A 9,186-nucleotide genomic window follows, 5' to 3' on the forward strand; every position below is an offset into this window, starting at 1 on the left:
GTACTATTTAATGACACAATCAAAAATATCATCTTATATAAATGTATAAAAATTGCCTTGTTTAAAATTATGTTCACTTAATAGCATTAACTTATTGTTAATAAAAATCAGCAAATGTGTCGTTTTGGAAAGCCAAAAAAATGTTTACTTTATATTGTTTATTTTCTATAAGTTAATTAACAAAAAAAATTATTGCTTTTCCTGGTGTGATACTGTAAAAAATTTCAAAAGGGTTGCTGAATGATGACCCACATCCGTGTCGAAACGTCTAAATAAATATTTTATTATTAACTTTCCGTAGGGTAAGTTATTGTAATCGTCCAAAAATCGAAATTGAAATTTTTTACATTTCTCGACGTTTTGAAGATTTCTGAACATTTTGGCATACATCAGCAAAAATGGATGCGTGTGTGTGTATGTATGTATGGATACAATTTTTCGTCCACGTTTTCGGGCGCACGGATAAACTGATTTGAATGGTTCAAAAAATATTCGATTCCTATTGATAGGGAGATGTGCTGACTAGTTTTTGGCAAAGGCAGGTCTAGTCGTTTCGGAGATTTGTTTCAGCTTGCTTGATTTTTTAATGTAATTTGTTTTGGCTTGCTTGATTTCCGAATGTAATTTGTTTTGGCTTGCTAGATTCGAGTGTCATTTGTATTGGCTTGCTAGATTCGAGGGTCATTTGTTTTGGCTTGCTGGATTCGAGTGTCATTTGTTTTCGCTTGCTAGATTCGAGTGTCATTTGTTTTGGCTTGCTAGATTCGAGTGTCATTTGTTTTGGCTTGCTAGATTCGAGTGTCATTTGTTTTGGCATGCTAGATTCGAGTGTCATTTGTTTTGGCTTGCTAGATTCGAGTGTCATTTGTTTTGGCTTGCTAGATTCGAGTGTCATTTGTTTTGGCTTGCTAGATTCGAGTGTCATTTGTTTTGGCTTGCTAGATTCGAGTGTCATTTGTTTTGGCTTGCTAGATTCGAGTGTCATTTGTTTCGGCTTGCTAGATTCGAGTGTCATTTGTTTCGGCTTGCTAGATTCGAGTGTCATTTGTTTTGGCTTGCTAGATTCGAGTGTCATTTGTTTTGGCTTGCTAGATTCGAGTGTCATTTGTTTTGGCTTGCTAGATTCGAGTGTCATTTGTTTCGGCTTGCTAGATTCGAGTGTCATTTGTTTCGGCTTGCTAGATTCGAGTGTCATTTGTTTCGGCTTGCTAGATTCGAGTGTCATTTGTTTCGGCTTGCTAGATTCGAGTGTCATTTGTTTCGGCTTGCTAGATTCGAGTGTCATTTGTTTGGGCTTGCTAGATTCGAGTGTCATTTGTTTCGGCTTGCTAGATTCGAGTGTCATTTGTTTTGGCTTGCTAGATTCGAGTATTATTTGTTTTGGCTTGCTAGATTCGAGTGTCATTTGTTTTGGCTTGCTAGATTCGAGTGTCATTTGTTTTGGCTTGCTAGATTCGAGTGTCATTTGTTTTGGCTTGCTAGATTCGAGTGTCATTTGTTTCGGCTTGCTAGATTCGAGTGTCATTTGTTTCGGCTTGCTAGATTCGAGTGTCATTTGTTTCGGCTTGCTAGATTCGAGTGTCATTTGTTTCGGCTTGCTAGATTCGAGTGTCATTTGTTTCGGCTTGCTAGATTCGAGTGTCATTTGTTTTGGCTTGCTAGATTCGAGTGTCATTTGTTTCGGCTTGCTAGATTCGAGTGTCATTTGTTTCGGCTTGCTAGATTCGAGTGTCATTTGTTTTGGCTTGCTAGATTCGAGTGTCATTTGTTTCGGCTTGCTAGATTCGAGTGTCATTTGTTTCGGCTTGCTAGATTCGAGTGTCATTTGTTTGGGCTTGCTAGATTCGAGTGTCATTTGTTTCGGCTTGCTAGATTCGAGTGTCATTTGTTTTGGCTTGCTAGATTCGAGTATTATTTGTTTTGGCTTGCTAGATTCGAGTGTCATTTGTTTTGGCATGCTAGATTCGAGTGTCATTTGTTTTGGCTTGCTAGATCCGAGTGTCATTTGTTTTGGCTTGCTAGATTCGAGTGTCATTTGTTTCGGCTTGCTAGATTTGAGTGTGATTTGTTTTGGCTTGCTAGATTATCAAATATTAAAATCGCATGACCAAATACTGCCTGGTTTGAACGAACAAATCCATCAACAAAAATAGCGCACGTTCTATCTTTTCCATCACGACGTTTTGCCGACTAGGCAACCAGCATGCTAGCCAGCAGTCCAAAAAAAAAACAACTAAACAAGCGTTGTGTGAACAGTTCTCTATAATAAAATACCATTATTGATTATCTAGACAAAACTAGTAAATGATTTCTATCAAGTTATATGAATGTTTCTTTTATATCTCTCGATCACACAGACGTTATTATCCTGATTCATAACAAGAATATCGTGTCCTATATACATTAATGTTTCCATTACACCAGCTCCCTGTCTCTTCTAAGAGGCAATAATCAAAAGGATCTTCTCATGAAGCGTTTGCTTTACGAGTCACGACAAACAGTTAGACGTCACATACTCTTATTGTGGATACGGATACAGTACGTACGAGCATACATTGTTTGTGCAAAGACGTCACTGCATCAACGACCAATGTAACTTCTCTACGACGTCATAAGAGTATCATTAACCTAAATGGATACTTTTTGCACTTCACATCAAGTTGATTGATAGATTCCATGATATAATTGTTTGACTATTTTGCTGCCGTTTAGATGGATAATGTAACAGACTGAGTAATTTAATTTTATTGTGTTTAAAACTAGAATTACTTTTTCTATTTTCAATATGAAATACAATCTGCATTGTATTAGACGTAGCAGACACACTTAACTAAAATGACTTTTAAAAGACCACCCTGTGGTAGATTTGATGATATTGGAAAATATATCAAGAGCGAAATGCACTTGTTATTTTAAGTTTTTTTTTTTCTTTATTAATTTTTTTTATTATGAAATGGTAAAATATTTTACTATTATACAGTCCTGATCAAATGCGCTAACTTTTGATGAAACTTTTCAACACACTTTAGTACATTTTTTCAGAGTAGAGGAGGGTGTGTCAAAGTGGGTCATTATTAGAAATTTCAAATTCATAGTTCAACAAAAAGGGTTTAGTCTTGAATTGGGGCAATTCTGTCATTATTTTTGACTGTGGTCCTAGAAATGTTAATCACAGTTTTGGTTCCAAAGTTTAAATAGTGTAGTTGTGTAGATCTGATAGTATTGGAAAATATATCAAAAGTGGACCAATTTTAAAAATTTTAAATTTATAATTCAACAAAAAGTCTTAATTCTTGAAAACTTGAGGCAATTCTGTCGTTATTTTTGACTGTGGTCCTAGGAATGTCATTTATAATTACCGTTCCAAATTTCAAATGAACAAAAGTAATAAAAATTAACCAAAATAACCGAAAATGATCCTAATTTCACCAAAGCTCTAAGTTGCACTGAAAAGCTCATAATTTTTAAATATCGTGAGATAATTCTTTTCTAAATATTTTCAATTCAATATTCAATCACCCCGTTTTGGCTTGACATTGAGTTCTGGGACACACCCCGTATACATAATATGTACAGGGTGTCCCATATATATTTTAGATTTCAATAATCCAACTTGAAGTCTATTCAAGTAATTCTGGAAGTTTACCATTTTAGGTCCGGAAGGGTGGCTAGTATTATATAATTATACAGCTAACTTGTTAGGATGATTAATAATGCTATCCTTGTAGTTTTGTTAGAATTTGCTGATTTGTTTTTACACAGTACTCAAATTTGCCTTCATGTATGATCCAATTAGGAGCTGATATTATTTGCCTCTGAATCTTACTTTGATATTGTTGAATCATCTGAATATTGTTATTTTTGGCTGAAACCTGGAATATCTGGATGTTTATGGAGAAATTTGACAGTTGCATTGGGTAAATGATAGATATTATGAATTTAATCTGGATTATTAAAATGCATTAAATCCATTGCCTACCAGAATGATTACTAAGAACATAATTTAGCAATATATTTAATTTCTTTATATTAAGAGCCACATTGAAGAACTTTGAAATGTTTTTACGTTTATTTTCCAATATTGAATCAAAAGTTTATTTAAAAGTGTTAAATTCGTACCCACCTGCCAGAATATCACTATGAATTTATTAGTATATATTTTTAATTATTCTATATTAATAGCCAGATATATTTCATAAACTATTTAAATATGCTATTAAAATAAAAGTTTATTGAAAGGCATTAAATCCGTATCCTTCCAGAGTAAACACCATGAAATTTCATTTCAGCAATATTTTTTAGGTACTTCATATTAATAGCCTAAATACTATTATATACATATTCACGTTTAAATATTTCACGGATATCAAACTTTATTAAAAGGCATTAAATCTGTGTATCAGAATGGATACTATGAATTTCATTCAGCAGTATTTTTAATTACTTTATATTAATATTGATAAATATATTTGAAAGAATTGTATGTACGTTTTTATATTGAAAAATATTTTACTGTGTTAAGTATTTATTTTTCAGTCTCAAAACAGTTAACAGATGATTTTTTTATATTTTCACAAAAATGCAGGATAAACATGATATGATACATACGTACACATTTTGTCAAAATAAATATGTTATAAATCAAATTCCATTATTGTATTGACTTATTCCCCTGAATATCATCAGAATTCAGACAGTTATAACTTTCAGAATTGAATTCTGTAAAATTGAAAAATGGCATTAGTCTTTGAAAACACTAATTTAACTTTCTGAATTAATTATCTTATCTTAAAATTATAATTTATTCCACCAGTAAATCCAATAACGAACATGATGGTATTTGTAATTTGAGTTGCATGATTTTCTTTAGGAAAACTGGAAAAAAGTTAGTTTGCAGACTTAATTTCTAAGAGCTTTGTTAATTCTATCCTTAGAAGAGTTTTATTAATCTAGCAGAAATATGAACTTTCAAAGCTCGGACGTAATCCAGATTTATTTTATTAACGTATGGTTTTTTCTTGTTATTATGCGGAAAATATAGCAAGTTTTTTAAGAATAATATTTACTTTATAATATTCATAAATATGGAGAAAAATATAATAATTTTGTTTCAAAATATCGATCTTTTAAGCTGATGCATAAATTTCATCTTTAACCTTTTCTTTTGGCTAACAATGATTATTTTCTCGCAATTTAAATGGCATATTGTATAATGTATGCAACATATTATTACAATAAATGCATACGTACATACATTATTGATTTTTGTTACATATAGAGTAATTATCTGAACAGAGTTCAGTATAAAGTTTGCGAACGAAGATCAACTAATATTTCTATCATAATTGTGGTAGTTGGGATTATTCTGCATAGTATAAGTTACAGGAAAGTAAATTCAGTTTAGTATAAGTTCTGTTAGAAATATTGATTTCATCTATAGTCACCAGTACAAATTTAAGGATATATATATATATATATATATATATATATATATATATTATTATATTAATTTTTCTCATTTCTGAATTCCGATATCTGAAAATCATAAAGAAAATTCTGCAGACGACATTCCTGCATTTTTAATATATATTTCAGTGTATTTCGACGGCGATATTTTGTTTTGCATATTGACATTGACATTTTTCAGTTTTATGTAAGCTTTAGTAGTTATTTAATTTATATAAATATACATATAAATCTAGATTCATATAAATACAGATTTATGTATACATATACGTTTGTTTTATTTATGGATGATTAATAGTTACATTTTTGCTTATTAGAAAAATTTCATTAATATAAAATATTTAACTTCAGAAATAGTCTACACCTTTTATATATAAATATACATATTTTAATAATAAATTCATTTTGCGATCAGCTGTTTGAAAAACTAATTTATAGCCTTTCACACACGATTATTTTATAAAATACCTAGCGATAACAAATATATATTTGTTGAATATGTAATGAAATAATTTATTAATATATATTAAAATAAAAATGAGAATTTTAGTTACAGTTATTTACAAGTGAATTCAGAAACTTCTAATTTATATTTTTGTCATTTTTTATTAATCAGCTAAGCACAACCTATTGCAACCAGAATTAGCAAATGCCAAGTTGAGCAGATTTGTGGTTAACGCAGATCATCTTAGATTATGGATTAACATTAATCATTATTAACATTGCATAAGACTTGATTGCTAAAAGCATTACTAATAATTTATATACGTAGGGGAGCTAGGGGCTTGTTGTAACAATTTTCAATATATTTCGAGATAGTTGCTGTATTTATTCTTCTATCGGATCAAGTAAAAATAATTACACAACTGTTGTTCAATATTTCAAAATTAATCAATTTATAGAAAAAGTGCGATGTTGCAACTTACCCCGTGTTTGAGGCTAGTTGTACCATTCACCGGAGCAAGTAGTAAAGACACAAAAATGACAATAATGCCTCTGATAATTCATTTTAAGAAAATTGACTTGTTTCTAAGTCATCTTTTTATATATCAAGGCAAACTACTATTAATATAAATAAAATATAGAATGTGTCCCGTAATATAAATTTTTATCATAAATCAACGTAAACTAAAATGAGTAATTTTACAACTGATTGCGAATTTAAATTCAAGGTTTAGAACCATTTTTGATACACAAAACTATTTTTACACCAATAAGATCACCATCTAATGCTATTTCATTCACTATTAACAATAGAACGATAATTTATTTATTCAATTGAAAATCTTCAAAGTCTAATAATTGACTACTCTAAAATATTACTTTGGCGTCCAAGGGGTTTCTCATTAAAAACGGATCAAACTTAAAGGTTTTCTTTAAAGATTGTCATCGACTTGAATTTACTATTAGTTGTTTCAATGGTAAATAAAAGTTATTGTAGCTCGTGTAACAATTCACATTTGCCGACAATTTACAAACTATAAATCCAATCCGATCATTTCCACTTGAATCTATATATATATATATATATATATATATATATATATATATATATATATATATATAATATAACCATGAGGTTAGTTGTTACATACAAGAATTATATATATATATATATATATATATATATATATATATTAGGGTGGTCCTTAAAATGGTCATTCTCGAATTTCCTTGCTCCCAGGGGCTCAAATGGTTCCAAATAGATAAAAAACAATTCTCTGAAAATTTTAGCTCTTAATATTAACGTTTAGATAGAGCGCAATTCAATCAAAGTTTTGTATGGAAATAGCATGAAAAAATTTTCAAAAATTTTAAAAATGTTTTTTAAATGTAATTTAGCGAACAAATGAATGAATAAAACTCATTCATATGTCGCTAAGTTATACTTAAAACATTTTTTTTTAATTTTCAAAAATTTTTCCATGCTCTTTCCATACAAACTTTGATTGAATTGCGCTCTATCTAAACGTTAATATTAAGAGCTAAAATTTTCAGAGAATTGTTTTTTATCAATTTGGAACCATTTGAGCCCCTGGGAGCAAGGAAATTCGAAAATGACCATTTTAAGGACCACCCTAATATATATATATATATATATATATATATATATATATATATATATATAATTCTTGTATGTAACAACTAACCTCATGGTTTTGTTACAACTAACCTCCAACTAACTCCAGGCGAGATTTTTTTGTATTAATCAAAATAAGATTTGATATAAAGATTGATGAATTTGAAACAAAATAAGATAAATAAAATTTAATATTAGTCGATAATAATAACGCAAACCTAAATTTTATGATTGATACGTTTTATATTATCTGTCAAAAATGACGGATCTGCACAGTTCTGTTTATTGCGTCGGCCTGTGGGACAGTAACTATAACGTCTGTATGTTATGCAGGACGGTTCACATGTCCAATAGAGTCAAAAAAATTTTTTATCATTGTTTATTACAGATAGCCCCTAGCTTTTCTAAGCCATAAGACGGCCAACCACAGTGGTCTTAACCGAGTGTCGAGGTGGGCCGGTGCGTTTACTCTGATTATGAGTAATTTCTTATATTTTCTTATAAATTACAATCTGTCTATATAGAAAGACATTGAGTATATAATTTGACAAATAACATAGAATTTTAAAAGAAAAACCTAGTGGTTCACCTTTTATTAATGTACTAAATTATATCTTATCTTTTATAAAGAAAAAAAGAAACTCAAATATATACATACAATTATAAACTGAGTACATATACACATACATACACACACCTATCATAGATAATATGGTAGAACAACTTATTATTGATTAGGGTGTTAAATCTATTAAATGCTTTCTTTTTAGTCTTATATTATATGTGGTGTTGTAAAGACTCGCTTTCAGTTCATTTGGATGATGGTCAATTTCGCTTTTGAAGTTAAGGGCACGATTATGAGTAATTTAGAGTCCAAATCATATCGTGTTATTTTCAGTCCAACTATTTGAAATTAAGTTCAAATTTAGTTTGCAAATGAATAATGATTGTTGTCTTCCTGACCGAGATCAATCCCGGTACGTCCTGCATGCGAAGTGTCCATTACGCTCTCATTGTCATTGTTACATTAACCGAACGGTGCGAACGCAGAAGTAAGTAATTCGATTCAGATCTTCCCGCAAGCGTTACGAGTAGGGGAGACTGGGTGCGGTTGTACCACTTTTTCTTTGATCAGCCATAATTTTGTTAATTTCAGTTATCTAAGAGAAAAGTTAGTGGTGCATGGTATCGTGCTTTAAGGCAATTTGCTGAAACTTTCCTGTACCGAAAATTAAAATTTTTAGAAGACCTTTAAATTTTTTTGAAAACTGAAAGAAATGAGATTTTTGAAAATTTTGAATTTTTTTATTATACTATGAATATTTCTGAAAATTTTGAACTTATTTTCAAAGCAATCGTTTTGCGTGGCTTTAGAGAAGAAATGTCGAAGTGCGTAAGCGCCGCATCGCAGTCTTACGGATAAACATTGATACGGAACCCATAGAAATATAAACAAAATTCATACTCATTATTAAAATCTCTATAAAATATCTGATAATTTGATGTACATATGTCTAATGATCTTTTTTGAGCGGTAAATGGCGTTTTTTTACTTTTTCCATTCGATCTCTGAAAGCTCTAGACCTGGCTTCACAAAAATATCAACGGTTTATTTTGTCAATACAAATAAAATGTTTTTT

This window comes from Ctenocephalides felis, unplaced genomic scaffold, assembly GCF_003426905.1.
Source record: "Ctenocephalides felis isolate EL2017-DRISC unplaced genomic scaffold, ASM342690v1 CF-g0.4_SCAFFOLD_01886, whole genome shotgun sequence".
NCBI classification, from domain to species: domain Eukaryota; kingdom Metazoa; phylum Arthropoda; class Insecta; order Siphonaptera; family Pulicidae; genus Ctenocephalides; species Ctenocephalides felis.